This window comes from Rhipicephalus microplus, chromosome 3 (assembly GCF_043290135.1).
Source record: "Rhipicephalus microplus isolate Deutch F79 chromosome 3, USDA_Rmic, whole genome shotgun sequence".
NCBI lineage: Eukaryota > Metazoa > Arthropoda > Arachnida > Ixodida > Ixodidae > Rhipicephalus > Rhipicephalus microplus.
The window spans coordinates 260,342,640-260,361,230 of record NC_134702.1 but is presented as its reverse complement, the minus strand read 5'-3'; positions in this window follow the sequence as shown (position 1 = coordinate 260,361,230).

The following is an 18,591-nucleotide window of genomic DNA, read 5'->3' as shown; positions in this document are numbered from 1 at the left end:
GCCGAGAGGATAGTAAAAGATAGAACGTAGCCTGGTAAACTTTCTTGGAGGAGGTGTCACGTAAACAGAAACAGTGGAATCAGCTGTAACAAGTGTTCGAGACGGTGGGTAGTGAGTAGGCGTAAGAAAAAGCTCAAAAAGACGCGGAATGTGAACAAGCACTGACTTACGCTAGCTGTGTGCAATCGGTAAATGCTTTTGTAGAAAAACTTTTCGGGTGGGTATTGGATATTGTACAGATTTTTTTTAATATTGGGTGTTCAGTACTGTCCCAATAATACAAAAATGTTCGGCACATCGGTGACTCAAGGTCAAAGGCAAACCTTGCCGACGTTGGGCATAGGTTCATTGCCGAGGTTTGGTCACGTTTAGAGATTGAAACTGGCCACACGTTCGCTGATGTTATGGCCACCGACGTATGGCCGACCTCATTTACCGACCTGGCCAAGTGCCAGTCCGTGTATGGCCATGGTGGGCCCGGTGAAAATTAGCACGTGGCTAGCTGGTGGCCACCAGGGGGTAGCCTGGTGGATTCTAACACAATCCTGATTTTTGTTTTGCATGTGTACTGTATCGTATACACATGAAAGCACACCAACAAACACATGCACGAACATGCATAACGTATGATTGACCCCTCACTTCACAATCAAAATTTCAGGTCTCACCAGTAGCAACCACTGTAGTTCATACATACTGTGAACTATAAAAGCATCACTGAAGCTTACGTCACATGTATATGGACCGAAAGCTTTTCTATTTAGACAAATTCTTCGCGCAAATCCTCGTGGCGACTTTTGGGTGCTCTCCCCAGGACGCCTGTGCGATTGGCCACCTTCCTTGTTTTGGGCTCCAAACCGACATTTTTTGACGGTTCGGAATGGAATGATCTGCAATGATGCACCAACATGATTTACCCTGAAAAAGCCTGGAAATGCAAGAAAATCAATAAATACAAGAAAAGTAACGATGAGATTAGCCATCAAGGCCTCGAAGCACCCTTCCAACATTTCTTTGAAATGAAGATGACATGCCCTAAGCTATAAGTACAACAAAAGGTGAACACCAGTTTGAGAGGCTCATTTCTTTGCTGAAACCGATAAAGCAACAGACAATTTAGCCAAGTGAAGCATAACTGAAACTTTTTTTCATTTTTTATAAGCAGTAGTGTAAACATCTGAGAGCAGCTAAATATGCCGAACCATTGGGTTTTCCATCAGTGCGGTTACAACTCACCGGCTTTAAAAATACAAGACTGAGGCTCTGCAAGCTATAACCAACGGAACTTTATATTTATTAACACGGTAGATGCAGCAATATTTTCCGCCTAAAATGGTAGAACAGATTTATATAGCACGCAAAAGTCCAAGAGATCTTCATTCAAAGGTAGTGTTCAAATTTAGCTTTGCGTGCAGTGGTATGCTAACCATGGCATGCTATTGCTATAGCTGTAATAGTGGAGCGATGTACTTCGATACTGACACAAACACTGTGTTTCTCTTTTAATGGTGTCACGTTGGTGTTAGGGTGTTAGTAACCAAACTGCGGCTCCATATTCAGTCCAAGCGTATATGACGAAACTTTCTGGTCTCATTAGCAGCAAAAGGAACCAAAGCATGGCAGGAACACTGCACCCTTTCTCTCCAGCGAAATGTTTGCTACATTCTATTCTCCTAGAGCCTTAATCTTCTAAGCCGCAAACCATCGCTGCACGGGAGCACGTATAGAGGACGAGGGGAATGCTTCCACAGTGTTCTTTTGGGAGTCACGAATATTTAACATCGTCCAAAGCACACGAGATTGTTATTTCTGTGTCATCTTTCATGAATACTCTGAGTATATATACTCACTAAACTTGGAACCACGCAATCTGCTGTCTCCTGTCAAATCAGCCGTCCAAGTTATTGCAGCCAACACTACTATTCCTAAAATGCGCGTCTTGATCGACGCCGCAGTTGCCAATTTTAGAATTGCAAAAGATATATGAATTCGTGGTTGTGGAACAATTACAACACCTCCTCTTGGTACAATCCTTAAATTTCTGTGTAAGAATGACTTCTAGCTAGCATATTGCACATTTGACTGACTTTATGTGTATGCACATACATTGCAATTTACGCCATGATTGACTGATATGTGGGGTTTAACGTTCCAAAACCACCATAAGATTATGAGAGACGCCGTAGTGGAGGGCTTCGGAAATTTTGACCACCTGGGGTTCTTTCGCGTGCACCCAATCTGAGCACACGGGCCTAGAACATTTCCGCCTCCATCGAAAATGCAGCCACCGTGGCAGGCATTCGAACCCGCGACCTGCGGGTCAGCATACGAGTACATTAGCCACTATACCACCGTGGCGGGGCAATTTACGCCTTAATTAAAGCAATGCCGCTGCTCATATTTTAAAAAAACGCAGCACTGTAGTGCGTTTCTGCTCAAACTCAGGCAAATTGACAAGCGTGATCAGTTTCGCAGGCATATGCCACTGGTCCGAACTTGCATTCCAGCCAAGTCCAAATAGCGTTTAAGGAAAGTAAACCTAGGATGTCGGGCTGAGCGCGCTGGCTGACGTACTGCCGACCGGGTCAAGTGGCGCTGGCGGATGGTAAGTTTGCGAGGTTGCGCCAGGCAAGCTAGTCGACCTCCTGCCGACCAGGTATATGGTCATTTATGGGCCGACCAATTTTTAAGTTGTGTCACCAACTAAACTGGCCACCGATTGGTTTCCTAGTCTTATGCCGGTGTCGCACGGGCACTTTTAATCACGATCACCGTGATCCGGATCAGTTTTCTTGATTAAGATGAACGTTATGGACGCTGCTACACGGCCAAAGCTAATCCAGTTCCACATTTGTTTTGATGAAATGCACCAGGTAACGTTAGCGTGCCCTAAAGCTTCTACAATGCGTGTAACGCAATTTACAAGTTGTTTATCAAACTCAATTTTTACGAAGTACTTAGGATGTTCACGGGGGTCTGATTTTTGAAAAGATTTACGTTTTTTGCATTTCCGTTCGTTACGTCAGGCACCGTCGGCTCTCGGAAATGCTGGCGGCGAAGCTTTTCCGTCGTCTGCTGTTTTGTGTCAAGCGCCGCGGAATATCTGCTGCGCTTGCAAATTGAGAGCCATAGAAAGGCGCAGAATTGCATCTCTTTTTATAATATCTACCAATATTGACCTGGACATAGCGGTCGCAAGAGCGGAAACGCAAGAAATGAAGAGAAACTGCGTTCTCGCTAAGTCCTGAGCATAGCTGCCGAAGTGGCCGGTAATGTGGTCGTTCATCGCGAAAGCTGGATATTCGGACGGAGGAGGATGGTTTGAGGACACCCTACCAAATATTGGGGAGTATTTTTTCAAGCAATGTATTCGCTTGTTAAGTGGACCATTTAGATACGTCGTGGAATCCCGCTGGCCCATTGTGCAGCGCAAGGTGACTGCGATGCGCCAAACTATATCGGTTAAAAAATAGTTGCAGTGGGACTTCAGAAGCTTTGATTGATTGATTGATTGATTGATTGATTGAAGGTTTATTATCATTTGTCACATGAGGTTTACAAACACTGATTGAACCCATAGCCTGAGGCTAGTGTAGGGTCCAATGAGAAAAGTAATGGACAGAAGCACATAATACATATGTAGCTATACAGACACTGTAAATATACTTATATACAGAGTAGAGAAGTCTTTCTCTTCTTAAACAATCTGGTCACACCAAACAAAACTGCATGTGCGCAAACAAAAAGTTATGACAGATAACTTCGTGGACACACCCAAAAAACATCAGTTAAAATACATAAAAAACATCAAACTATCACAAGTTTTAGTTAGAAAAAAAATGCTAGGTTTACAAGATTCACCGGCGTATATTTATACAAATGTAAGTGCTTACCACCAAAGAAAAAAAGAAGCATTTACAGCTTGCTCAAGAATTGATTTTTTAGTTTTACCGCAGCATTGTGTGATGTCTTCAATTCAGTGGGCAAACTATTCCAGATCTTTATCTCTGTGAATTGCATTAATCTCTCACCATAAACCGAACGTCAGGCTTCTAGTAGGCCGGGAAGAGGAATAAAATATCGAGACATCAAATGGGCTATTGTATTATACGATACTGTTAACACAAACGGTCATGTTATAGTCACGCAAAAGATCGAAGGGTAGTATTTTTAGTGATCGGAATAACGGCCGGCTTGGCTCATTGTACTTACTGTGAGTTATTATTCTTATGGCATGCTTTTGTAGCCTTCGAAGGGGATCCAGATAAGAATCATAAGTCCAGGCCCACGATTCCATGCAGTAGAATAAATAACTATTGATGAAAGCAAATTAAAGCGCCCGCAAAATGCTTTTATCAGAGTAGCCTCTAGCTTGTAAAAGCGCGTGGCAGCCGGAAGCCAGCTTTACACCGACGGCATTTATTTGACCTGCCCAGTGAAAGTGATTATCTGGTATAATCCCGAGGTATTTAAACGTGTCCGTACGTTCCAATATGCAGTTGTCAATTTTTATCCGAATATCTTCGTAACTAATTAATTTCCTACGGGAGTGAAATATAATGTACTTCGTTTTTTTAGCATTAACCGTTAACCTGTTGGCAAAAAACCACTGGGAAATTTTTTTCAATTCTGCGTTTACTTGTCTTTGTAATTCAAGAACATTGTCGGCCGCACATATGAATGCTGTATTATCGGCATACATAAGAATTTCGGAAGAGCTTAATACATGAGGCAAGTAGTTGATTTAAAGGGAGAAGAACAGCGGCCCGAGAACCGATCCATGTGGCACCCCTGTGTTCAGACATTGCAGTGTGGAAGTAATATCGGTCATTACGACAGCCTGCTGTCTGTTTTTGATGTAATTAGAAAATAACTCATAGGCTTGATTACGTATGCCGTAGTGCTTTAATTTATGCAAAAGAATTGAATGATCTACCGTATTGAATGGTTTTTGTAAGTCAAGAAAAACAGCTCCCGCTAGCTTGTTGTTGTTTAGGGCCGTGTTAATCGATTGTGCTAATGTCAACACTGCGGATGACATAGAATAATTAGACCGGAATTCATGTTGCTGAGGACAAAGAATCATGTATTTCTGTAAAAACTTATTTAAGCGGTTTGATAGATTTTTTTCAAAAATGTTAATTACAACGCTAAGAACCGATATCGGTCTGTAGCTAGACGGATCGGAAATGTCACCGTTTTTGTAAACTGGAATTACTTTTGCAATTTTAGTATGGATTAGTAAGTTTCGTTTTGTATAGAATGATCAAATAAATTGCATAAGATTGGGCCTAAAATATCCCCGTTTTCTTTTACCAATCGCGCTGTAATTTGATCTAGCCCAGCAGATTTGTTAGTTGAAAGATTTTTAATAATATGAAAAACTTCGGAAAGTTCAATATTATACATCACAAACGTATTCACAACAGGGTTTGACGCAATGTAACTGTCTGCAGAGCGGGGAATTTTGTCTGCCAGAGCTTTGCCTATACCAGAAAAGGTGTTGAACGCTTCGACGGTGCCATTGTCAACGCTGTCAGGGGTAACACGTTGTGATTGACGACCCCCAGTAACCTCATTTATGATACCCCATATTTTGCGTGTATCGCCAGATGCCTCCTGGATGCAACGTGAGTAATATTGTTTTTTACGGGCCCTGATTATCGTTACGCATTTGTTGCGCAGTAGCTTGTACTGACCTAAATAGTAACGGTTCGTCTTAAGGCATTTCCATTTATTGTACCAGAAATTCTTCGTTTTTAACAGTTGCAAAATGTCATCATTCATCCAAGGGCAAATTGGTAATTGATATGAACGTGCAGGGAGTACGCGACAGCAGTTATTAACTGCGTTTTTAAGAATTCCTATCAGGTTCGAGAACTCAGTATCAACATCATTGTCGTATATATCATCAAAACTGATCTGCAAGAGGCTCTTTCTCAGCATTGTGTAGTCTGTCTTGATAATATGTCGTCGATGTTCCTTCTTATTTGGCATTAAGTTATTAAGTACAATAATCATCGGAAGGTGATCCGCAATGGGTTCTTTGAAAACGCCAGCATGAACGTGGGTATCTATATTTGTTAGAGCGTGATCTATAATTAATGAAGGTACACTTGTAACACGCGTGGGGGTGGTTATAACATTTCTGAAGTTGAATGACTGCAGCAAGAATGAGTAGTCCTTATTAGCATCTTGGCTAGTATCAAGGTTAAAGTCCCCAACTACCACAACGGGATCAGTTTACGTTGTTGATATTGTCATAAAAATCATTTCCAGTTTAGCAAGAAAATCAGGTAGACTAGAATTGGAAGGCCAATAAATGACACCAACAATGAGAGGAAATTCTAACTTTACGAACAAGGCTTCCATAAAAGAACAACTGCACAAAATTGATGGCAAAGATATGAAAGAAAAACTTTTATGAATAAATAGGGCGACGCCGCCACCGCGATTTCGCGACTCTCTTGGCTGTGAGGTAAACCTTTATTCAGCGATTACAACCTACTCGCCTATTTTCAGCCATGTTTCCGTGATTGCAACAATATGAAACGGTTGCGCATGCTCAGACAACTGTGCTACAAGTAAATCTAAGTTCTTTCTGATACTTCGAACATTGCAGTGGAATATTGACGTGCTCGTTTCACCAGCAAGTTGTTGAACCTGAACATTATCCATTGTAAAGGTACGCCTTGATACCTTACTAAACGATTAGGACACGGTGGGTGACTACACGACTTTGACGAGATCATCTTCGCAAGTTATGTGAAGAACCTTCGCTTCATCCGATATCCTCATTAGAATCTTGCCCTCAGAAACCCAGGCGAACTTCCAGTTTCTCTCACGCTATGCGCTTATGGCTTTGCCAAGCAAAACTTTGTTTTCAGGGCACAGATGATCATTGATGTACACTGGTTCGTTCATTGCAAATCCGAGCATCGCCGTGTTTAGTCTGTTCTTCTTGGCAGCCTGCAGGACACTATCTCGGGTCGACCTTGAGTTAAACTTAACAATAACGTTAGGAAGCCCTTTTGAAGGTACTCGATGCACTACGTCTATATCCTGAGAAGGAACGTCAACGCCTAAACGGGTAGTGATTTGCTTCAGGGTTTCCTTTAAGCCCTCGTTTTCTGTTAACAGGACACCTTTCAGCTCAAGATTATTCTTTCTGCTGTACTGATTCAGCTCCACAAGTTGCCTTCTGACGCCCTTCATTTCCTTGTTCAGCCTCTCATTTTCGCGCTCACACTCAAGGCTCCGATTCTGGACTTCAGTGATCTCCTCCCGGATAGACTTCACATCACCCTTGAATTCCTCGAAACAGTCATTCATGAATTTCATTGAAGTCATGACGGAGGTAAATTCTGTTTTGATATCGCTGGTTGAGGAAGCATATGATATTTTGGGTTTAACGTCCCAAAACCACTACATGATTATGAGAGACGCCGTAGTGAAGGGCTCCGGAAATTTAGACCACCTGGGGTTCTTTAACATGCAGGTTGAGGAAGCAAGAGCTGTTACCGTAACTGTCAACTTATTCATGGCCTCGATGAACTTAGACGTCATTTCTACCAGGACCTTCGCGATTTCTTTCATGCTAGTTGGTGCTTTATCACCGAGGCCCTTCGCGAACTTGGTCAAAGGGTCGGTTTCCTTGTTATTGTTTGCCATCCTAATGCGTCAAGTATTTCCAGACAACACAGTTTAAAAAAAACAGTCAGAGCAATCCGAGCAGCCGCAGTATATCAGCTTGTATCGTGCACATAAACGTATGAACAGTACCTGCCGTGATACAGAAAGCGGTTGAGCAACGCTGTCGTTCGGCTGCCCGAACCGCTCTGATGTGGCATAGCTGTTGGCTGGGTATATATGGGCGACGGGGCGTCAGCGAGTCCTTTCCGCATGCGCAGAATCCGGGCCGATCTTGCGCAGAAGCCGTTGAAGCCACGTGCCTTTGCAGCGACCACAGCGGGCTGACGTGGTGGCGTCCCTGGTTGCGGAAGAAAACGACGCGCCCGGCACGTACTGTTTGGCTGCTATCCTGCAGTGATACAGAAAGCGGTTGAGCAACACTGTCGTTCGGCTGCCCGAACCGCTCTGATGTGGCGTAGCTGTTGGCTGGGTGTGTATGGGCGACGGGGCGTCAGCGAGTCCTCTCCGCATGCGCAGAATCCGGGCCGATCTTGCGCAGAAGCCGTTGAAGCCACGTGCCTTTACAGCGACCACAGCGGGCTGACGTGGTGGCGTCCCTGGTTGCGGAAGAAGACGACGCGCCCGGCACGTACTGTTTGGCTGCTATCCTGCAGTGATACAGAAAGCGGTTGAGCAACACTGTCGTTCGGCTGCCCAAACCGCTCTGATGTGGCGTAGCTGTTGGCTGGGTATGTATGGGCGACGGGGCGTCAGCGAGTCCTCTCCGCATGCGCAGAATCCGGGCCGATCTTGCGCAGAAGCCGTTGAAGCCACGTGCCTTTACAGCGACCACAGTGGGCTGACGTGGTGGCGTCCCCGGTTGCGGAAGAAGACGACGCGCCCGGCACGTACTGTTTGGCTGCTATCCTGCAGTGATAGAGAAAGCGGTTGAGCAACACTGTCGTTCGGCTGCCCGAACCGCTCTGACCGCTTTGTTCGTCTTCTGAAGACAGATCTATTGCTAATATTTTCGGCATCGGGCGCCCGACTGTGAATACTATATGCAGAAAATTCCGCGAAGTACTTATTTTTGAGCTCGAACCAGAGTGGCTGATGATGCCAAAAGCTGACGGCATGGCCGCCCACATGCTGAAATGCAGCGTTGTCTGCGACTTCCCGCATGTGTGACGGGTGCCACTTTCCAGTGTCACCACCGAAAGAATTCGCAAACGACTTCTACAACTACAAAAGGTGGCAAGTACTTATAATGCGCATGCACATGGGCATGTATTTCCGCAAACACAAAATATATGATGTACCTTTGTAAAGCCAAAAGTTATTTAGCTAAAAGTATTGGCAAACTGGATTGACAGCCGTAAAACTTGAGACATATATATTGATAATTTGTTCTGCAGCCGCATGGAATATTGATCATTTTAGCGCTTGCACTGCCCTAGTGAGGATAAGAAAAAATACTTGCTGGCGTTTGCAGCATTAAAGGACGTTACGGGCTTGGTGTTTTCTGTAAATGCCCCCTCATACTATTTGCGAGTACAGCACCATCCTGCTCATGTTAGTGGATCACCGCTACAGCTTCCTGTACGAGAACGTTGGATCACCCGGTTACTGCAATGACGCTTCTGTAAATGAACTGACACCTGAATGAAAGCCGTTGGCATTTGGATTAAACATACTGGCACTTAGATTAAACTCACTGGCTGGAGGCCCAACTGAGTGAGCGCTTGAAATAAATGTTTGGCAAATGATTAAAATAGCTTGGCGCTCAGATTATTTCAATGGCATTCGAATTATTTAGGCTGGCACTTAGATCAAAGTGAGTGAGAAAACCTGTAGTTCTGTGCGGTTCCTTTGAGGGTCAGCCCATAGAACAATTGAAGAGTTTTTTTGAAAAGAACACATAAGTAAACTAGCAGCAGATCTAAGCAAAAGCGTTGGATGCATGTACAAACTGTGTTCTTTATAAAAACTTCGGCCCGAGAAATCTCCAGGCTAAGTTATTGCGTGCTGTGTTGGTAAAGAACGACCGCACAAAACTATAGGACATTACTTACGTTACAGAAACAAGTACTACGACTACTCGAAGGATACTGTGGTCACTAAGAAAATTTTAGCGCACGTCCAATATTTTTCAGATATTTCGTATTGCAAGCGAACCGCATATATGAGTTTCTATTGTGTGCTCAAAATAACAAACTATACCCGGTGTATGATTCTTCTCAATGTGTTGAGTACTATCTCGGCACACCTAGCCTAAGAACACCCAGAACTAGGACCACTTATGGTCAGCAACATACTGAATATCAGATACCAAGTCTCCCCAACAAACTTGTAAACGTAGTGGAAGAAAACAAAAGAACTTCCAAAAATAGGTTCAAGGAAATTCTCCTTCATAATTGCAATGAATACGTTTATTACAGATATCTTGATTAGTTATTACTTTATGTGCCCAAATTGTTGAATACTGTGTCAATCCTGTCTGTTTTGTTTTGTTTTAACACAAAATAATTGTATGCCGGGGTGCGCCAAGACGTCTGCAACGTATTTTGTAACGAATAGGACGCAGTAGAGTTAACGCTGCCTAATGAATCAGAAAAATATTCTAGAAAACGTTTCCTCACCCGGCGATTAACTACGACCTCATAGTATCAGATGCAGAGATCGCGGTGGTCTACGGAAAGAGCTTTTGAGGCAATTTCTAGGCTGAGTACGGACGAGTTTCAGGTTCACACATGCTTTCTCGCTCTATGCTCCTTGTTGGGGCAGCAGGGTGGTGCCTTCGTCTGTGAGTACTGTGGTCCCTTGATTGTACTGTGGCCCTTGATTTGGAGAGAGCAGTTTGCGCCACCTGCACTTCTGCATTCGATTTGGCGTCGTGCTGCACGAGTTCATCAGCCCATCAGCACTAGCCTTCTCGCGAGCTTTCGTTTCGTGCAAGTAGGGCTAGGTAAACGATCTGGCTGCACTTTTGCCCTCAGTTTGACTACTGCGCCAAAACCGCTAGTGTCGTGCTACAGTAACACTATAGAAAATTGTGCGGCACTAGCACGACAATATTGTGAACTACGTGTAGCCAAATCGACACCTTTAATAAAACTGCTGCAGAAAGCAAGGCTACGGGGTCGATGGGCAAACGTCGTGTCTTGGTGCAGCAAAACTGGGCCGAGGAGAACGTGGCAGGGCGGCGCGTTTTAGCGGCTCAAGCTACGAATCTCTGCATCCCGCGTTGCTGACGCGCAGTGTGCGTGGGCGCTGGCGTCGGGTTCAGGATCGCCTAATGTGTTGTTTCTTCCCATAACTGGCATTCTTTGAAGACACGCAAATTGAGTAGCAGTGTTTGGTGTGTGCTTGTTGATGGCCTGCTGTGCACGATTAGCGATATGCTGTGTTCAAGTACGTGTTAAAAACGGCAGATACCACAATGATTATAACTTGATCATGGGTCGCGATGGAGACGTGTCACTAGGCGACAACCTGGCTGTGACTACGTCAAACATTGCTATAGCTGTGAAACGCCCATAGAAATTGTACAAGCTTTCATATATCCCTACACAATAAGCCCTACTTTTATGAAGAAACGCTTACTTTTCGTAACAAACCGGCTCCTATGATAGAGGGATAAGCCATCTTTCTCTGTTCGCTTGCTTTAGAGATGTATACGTCTGCAGATGCGTTTTTCACCTCACTAGTTTTACGTAGCGCGATAATGATGTGTTAACGGTATTTTATTACTGCATACAGTTCTCTTCCTTTTTCACATTTGTGACATTTATTCGCCTGATTACAGTTTGCTGATTGGTAGCCTTTATAAAAAATAGCAGTGGTTTAGCTTAGCTGTGCCAGGATATACGTAGCGTTAGCAAAGGTTCAGCTGAATATTCTCAACTTTACAGATATCTTGCTTACAGCTGTTCTAATGACACACACACGGTATACGTATTATGTGGCACAAGTATATTTATTTTGCCGAGCAACTACTTTGGGATCCGATGAGGTAAGCTTCTCCGCTCTACTGCAACATTGAGCAGCATTTGCACTCTCCTTCTCCATGGCTATACCACAGTGGCAAATGCCAGTCAGAGGCGTTATCAAGTGTCAGATGGCGACTGCACAGGGAAGGCGTGCGTGTCGGCGCCCATAAGTCTACCAAGACTAGGACGGCATTCCTCTGGAAAGCGCACACCAGCGGCGGCGAGTCACGCGCGGCCGCGGCCGAGTGTGAGGGAGGTGTCGGCTCCGGTGCGTGACAACACTGATCGTCTGCGCAGACCATCGAATGGTGCGCATGCGGCGAGCTGCGTGCGGCGGCGGCGGAGTATCATTGCGCAAGCGCAGGCCAGTGCCACGCGAATTTGTCTCAGCGAGGCCAGTGTAGCTAACGCTACAAAAAAATTGTTTTTTACTTACGGCTAAACTTTGGAGACACATTTTCAGTGTACGAGACTGTATTTTGTAGGAGAAGCCTCTGTCAGGCTATATAGCGTTTTACTTTTGCTTCGTTTTTGGCTATGTGCAAGAAATAAATCCTCAAATAAACCTTCACGAAGCAAGATCTGTGCCCGCCGGTGTTTTTTTCTCAATGCTGAATTAAGAATCTCAAGTGGAAACGCTGCTAAAGTTCATACCTTTTGAACCTTTAAACCTACCGTCGCTGATCTTCACAGTCACCGGTAGATGTGTCTACCGGCTTTACAATTTCTCGTCGAACATAATACAAAGACACCCTGTCATTCTGGTGTGCAAAACAGTTCGCACAAGTTACTTGCCATGGCTAGGCTTCCGAAAATGCCCATTGCTGATTGAGAAAAACACGTAGGCCTGCATTTCGCAACGATGTGCGAACTAAGAGCGCTCTTCTACGTAGGAACGTCCACGCCAAGCACCACGGTTGGAGCGGCCAAGCGACACTGAAGTAGGAAACCAAACAAGGAAGAACTATATTCAGAAGGAGCTTATATACGAGCCACAAAACCGTGCTCCCGATATTGATGCCCCCAGAGCCAGTCACTCGCGCTGCGCTAGGCAACGCTTGGGTCTATGACGGTATGTGGGTGGACGCCGTAAACAGCTCTCAGAAAGGACGGCAAAATAACTTAGGCTCCAGAGCCTCTGGCCCTATTTGCTCATGATGGAAGTTTCGCCTATCGGTTCTAGTACTTGCTGCAGACATCATAAAACAGAACTTGCCGGCGTGTTCTTAAATTACAACAAAAAACACGGAATTGCTGTTATCGATGCCACTGCACGGGTAAAAAGTGAAGCAATCACTTCCAGTGGATTTTTTTTCACAGCTAATATAGGCATTGAATCACGACGATGAAATGAGAATGGTGAACCAAGACCAGCTAGTAGGCACATGTAAATCTTGAGATATGCGAGCGCGAACTATGACAGAGACAAGAGTGAAAGAACAACTACCAACAGAAATTTAGCAAGGTCAAACCATCTATGATCACATCATGAAGTTTGTATTCTCAGCACGAAGAAGCAGAGAGGAATAAACGACGTTTGAGTGAAAATTCGTTACTCCTGTGTATAATAGTCCAAGGTAGGACGAAAACTCGTCCAGCGAGTAGGGTTTATTGGAAGAAATGAAACAGGCACTCGCCTTGTCTGAAGAAAAAGCAAACATACGTTGATGTTTTGAGGGCACTTCGGGTGCCTTGTTCCCAGTGAAGGACATGAGTAAGGGCGTGACAATTTATGGGATGGGTGGCGGATAGTGCGCATGTATATCTCGATCAGATTACACCGCTCGCACTTAATCGCGTTCGTGGTCGTTTCAATGTGATTCTGAAAGTATCTGTGCCAATAGCCGCTTCTTTGTCGCAATTATCATCGCGAAATCCCAGTCAATGATATAGTTATTGTTAAAATCATGATCCGCCAAAACTTTCAATCTTCCATTGCCTTTCTTGTCATCGTGTTGGTGCTGCTTGACTCTTGCTTTAAAATTTCTAGTTTCGCGTATATTGGGTTCATTCCAATCTTTGCATCATCTTGTAGATAACCCCTAGAAGTCATGATCCTTCCAGTCGGTCTTTCGGGCGTATGAGCTTCCGCTTTAGCTTGTTGAACGGCACATGTGCGAATTTTACGTTGTACGCGCCGAACACTCTTGCAACTGCCTCACTGACGCCTTGCGTATAAGGTCCAGCAGCACGTTTTGGTCTGTCAGCTTCTAGAACCACTTTGAATGTATAGTGTCTTCCCAAAGTTACGAGCTTCTGCCTCTGATGCAGGAGCTGATCTAGAACATTGAAGAAGTACTCGTCATCTTCAGCTCTCTAGACGTGAGAATGAGGTCGATGACTTCATTTGTTGTTATTGAAGACATTCCCGTGAAGTATACTCCTCGTGAGAAGGAAAAAAAGAAGTCCATGGTCGGAGATGATGTGAATATGGTGGCTGAGGCAAATATTCCTACCCTAACGCGGCTGCATACGTCACCGTTACTTGTGCTGAGTAAGCCCAAATTTCCGAATGTGTGCTTCCATTTTTTGTTTAGCGCCATGGTAGCTGTTGTTTGGTGTTAAAAAGAAGAGATTTATATTACTGCATTACTAGACAGGTGTTCTCATTTTGACGCCTATTGTGTATGGTTTTCATCAATCTATCACAATGATAATACGAACTTTATGATCAGCCTTCGTACTATCGAACACGTCACTCACTGCACATGCACACCGCTCTAGATGCAAGGTCAAGTGCTATAGCTAGGCTTCTGAAACTTAGCGCTACTTTCAGGTTAAAAAAACATGCGCACTCGTAGTGGTTTCCGGACATTTCCAAGTCTGCTTTACCGAAACAAGGTTGATATGGATGTTCAGATTTATTGCCTTCCACAAGTTTTTACATATAAATAATCTTGATACCAATGTAAAGAATTCTATTGTTTTGTGTATGATTTTTCTTATATTCTAGCTTGAAATCAGGCAAATTGCGGGAACAGGTTGACTTGAGTTCGTAGAGATCGTCTCCGCATCTTCACGCCACTCGCTCAACAATCGCGATGAGTTTTCTCACTCCGTTGACATGCCAAGTAAAGGAAAGTAAGACAAAAAGTTAGGGCGTCGAGAGAACGGCAGGGGCGGTGAGCTACGGCGAGCAAGGCAACCGTGCCTTCGCCCGGGTATTTCCAGCTTCGTGAAGGTTTTTTAGGTTTCCTATGCTTCAGGGACAAAATAGCAGGAAAGCACCAATACTGGGCCTGTTGTTTAGGAAGATATTTATTTTTTTACGAGCACAAAGTAAATCCCACACTCTGAAAGCCTGACTGGACTTACACAAGTGCAGTGTTGCTAGACTAACTGGTCAACATGGCAGCCAAGCTGCTGTAGGCAAAATGCGTCTAATGAAATGCTTGAATTCGTGTTGGCTCGGCTACATTACTCTTGCTCCTTTTATTTTGCCATGTAGCTCAAAAAGAGAAGGAGAAATCAAAAAAAATGTCAAGGAGCTTATCTTGTGTGCTTGTACATTTGCCTTTTTTGTTCTTGTCTTTTTTCGCAGAGTTTTTGTTTTTTGATAATAACTAAGCTTCCCTTGGATGTATTTCAAATTTGAGCATATTACAGGCTCTTTCTTGCGTATAAATTTTAAGTAGCCATAGTTCAAAACTTTGTGAGCGTTTACTTCTAATACTGTTACCCAAGTGCATGTCATGGACTGAATGTTCATGTAAGTGAATACTGCGAATGTCGCTCGGGTCAATGTTTTGACTCGTGAACGCTTCTTTGTCATGGCAACGCTACCTCGTCAAGACAACGCTTGACTAGTCAACTTGTCGAAACATTCTTTCCAGTGACGTTCTTTCTACAAGAATTTCTGACCGCATCAAGCCTCCTCATTCCTCTAAACTTCAGCCTCGTTTGGTACCCAATTTTTGTAGGAAAACTATGCGCGCTGTCATACAAGCATGATTTAGTCAAGTATGGCGTGTCCTAGTTGAGATTTTTGATAATTTGTTCATTGGTTTGGTTATTCTGGGTTCAATGTTAATAAATCATGTTTATAAATCAGTTGTTACTTAAAGCAGCTTTTACACAGTGGTGCTTTCACATTGAACTCTAGCGCCGCCGTGGTGGTCTAGTGGCTAAGGTACTCGTCTGCTGACCCGCAGGTCGCGGGATGAAATCCCGGTGGCGGCGGCTGCGTTTTCAATGGAGGTGAAAATGCTGTAGGCCCGTAGGCTCAGATATGGGTGCACGGTAAAGATCTCTAGGTGGGTGAAATTTTTGGATAAGGCGTCTCCCAAATTCCTATGGGGGTTCTGGGACGTTAAATCTCACATATCACTCAAATCAACACTCTAAGAATAGACTGAGTAGAAGGGGCGTCTTTCTTTCCTAAGATAATATTCAAAGGTCGGCTCGATTGCGCTTTCTTTCTTGAAAACTCAGCGCTGGGCACTTTCCTACGAAAGAAGCCAAGTCGCGCTGATGACTCGCATGTCGTTCGTGACCTGAAGGTGCCCCGCGCACGGTGATAGTGCAAGGAGAGGAACGAAAGATAGATGACTAATATTGTCGGGGGCAGAAAGTAACTCCTTTTACTCGATTTTTGCTTGTTTGTGTGCAGTGACATGTTTATTTTATTTGTGTCAATCGCGTTTCGTCTTACTGAGTAATCATTCAGCTCAACTTTCAGCGCTTAAGATCAGACGAATGAAACAAAAAAAAGGTTAAAAAAATTTTTAATTGACTTATCATTCAAGCGTCCAGCGGACCTGAAAGAGGGCGCGAACGCAGTTCGCTGGCACGGCCACTCGATCTAGCCCTTTGGTGTGGCCCATCGATTGCTCCTCTTCACCTGTGAGAGCACTAGTTTCTTTTCCAGCCACCGCATCGGCTGTGGCGCAAGCTATCAGCGACACAGATGTTTCTCCCAAGGCTCCCTTCAACTATTTGTAGTGAGCTATTTGAGCTATTGTAATGAGCGATGTAGTGAGCTATATGCGCTGGTATTTTTACGTGTTTATGATCGGTGCTTCATCATGGTCACGTGAACAGGTCGCGTAAATTTTGCCAGATTAGTGGTCTGTGAATGAGCGACACATGTTATCACAAGGAATACGACGAACACACGAAACAAGACTACTCCGACCGCGTGGCTAAGGCCCGTGTACTATGCCATGTCACTGCACGTAAAAAAAAACTGATGATTGAAAATGTCCTAGCCATGCATCCACTTGGGCATGGCTCATAATAATATTGTGATTTAGGCACATGAAACCCCTGGTATTATATTACGGATGGTCCGGCTCGGTGGAACAGTGGCTAGGCTGCTCAGCTGCTGACCCCAAGGTCACGGGCTTGTTTCCAGCCGTGGCGGGCGCATTTTAATGGTGGCACAAATGCTTGATGCTCATATGTTGTGCGATGTCAGTGCTCATTAAAGAACACCGGATGGTCCAAATTTACAGAACTCTCCACTATGGCATTCCTCCTAATCCTATTGTTATGGAGATGAAGTAATGGAAGACGAAAGGCTGAAGGACGACAGGCACGCGAGTGTACCAATCAGTCATTGTGACTCTTGCTTGTGGTTTTCCTATATAAATGCATCTTGTACAGGTCAACAAAACCGTAACATATTGGTGAGAGGTGTTGGGTATCCATTAGGCAAGGGAGCTCCACTGCGGACGTCGCATTGCTTTTCAATCTGTAGCCAATTCCGAGCCCTCCACGTCAACATCAGCGTCTCCGCCAAACACGGCGTCGTAGCCATACGTTTTCACGCCACTTAAGGATCCCGGTACGTTCTGCTGAACCGATGGCGTCGATGTTGACGATTGGTTGGCTATGTTCGAACGATTGAGTGTGCCGAACAGATGACATCCCACACTTCAGTTGGCTAATGTGCTGTTTTACTTCAGAGGCACATCCAAGGTGTGGTATGAAAACAACGAATAACTCACAAGCTGGAACCAATGCGAAGAAAAGATGTGAAAGGTGTTTGGCAAAACCGCTAATAGTAAGATCACCGCCAAAAAGGAATTGGCCTGCCATGCCCAATCCCCCACGGAATAATACCACGCACACATTCGAGACGGGCTGGCCCTCTGCTGAAAGGCCGAAAGTGGCATGATAGAAGGTGACAATCTCGAGCAAGTCCTGAAAGGGAGTGCCGACGATGCGTTCAATCTCCTGAAGTGCAAGGGCTGTTCCACCGTGGACGCGATCATCAAAGAATGTAGTCAGTTCGAGCAAGAGAAAAGTCGCCGCATTGTGCGAAAATTCACCCGACTTCCAAATACCGCTGCAACATCGACTTGCTAGGACCAGTCCGCACCACAACATCCATCACCACCCGGAGAACTGACACGCATTGTTCATTGCGAACTGGAAGTAATGGCGCCCTTGGTGTTCTATTCTCGCAGCACAATGCCACTCCTGTTACTGTTCCTATTGTTCACGCCATCTTGCGCCAGGAGCTTGAAAACATCGGAGTGCGTTCCGTGTGCCCTGTCACCGTGCCCAGAGTCAGTGAACGCTCTTTCGCAATGTCCTCCTCCGATCGACAGTTTCCTCCACGCACTCGTGACCCGGCTTAGTGGCGAACTACAGATGACTGCCTTATATGTTTCAACTGCCACCACGTTGGACATATTGCTGGTTATTGCCGCAACACATGGCCCTCGGCGCCTCGCGAATCGACCAATATGACTCGTTTCGACGATACCACCCAAACTTTTCCACCTACCCATGAGTCCAATGCCGTTGACCATTCTCGGAACACTTGGTATAGCCCCTCGCCTTCAATACGTGGGCACCAGTCTCGTTCGCAGCAAACGCGTCGCCCATCATCCCATCCGCCGCAGCCACGGCGCTTCTCACCCTCCGTGGCTTCTGGCCGCACCGTCTCGGAAAACTGAGAAATGCAGCCCCCGGAGGTGGTACTATATTGACGACTTCTGCAGCATATTCGCTTTTCCTTCTC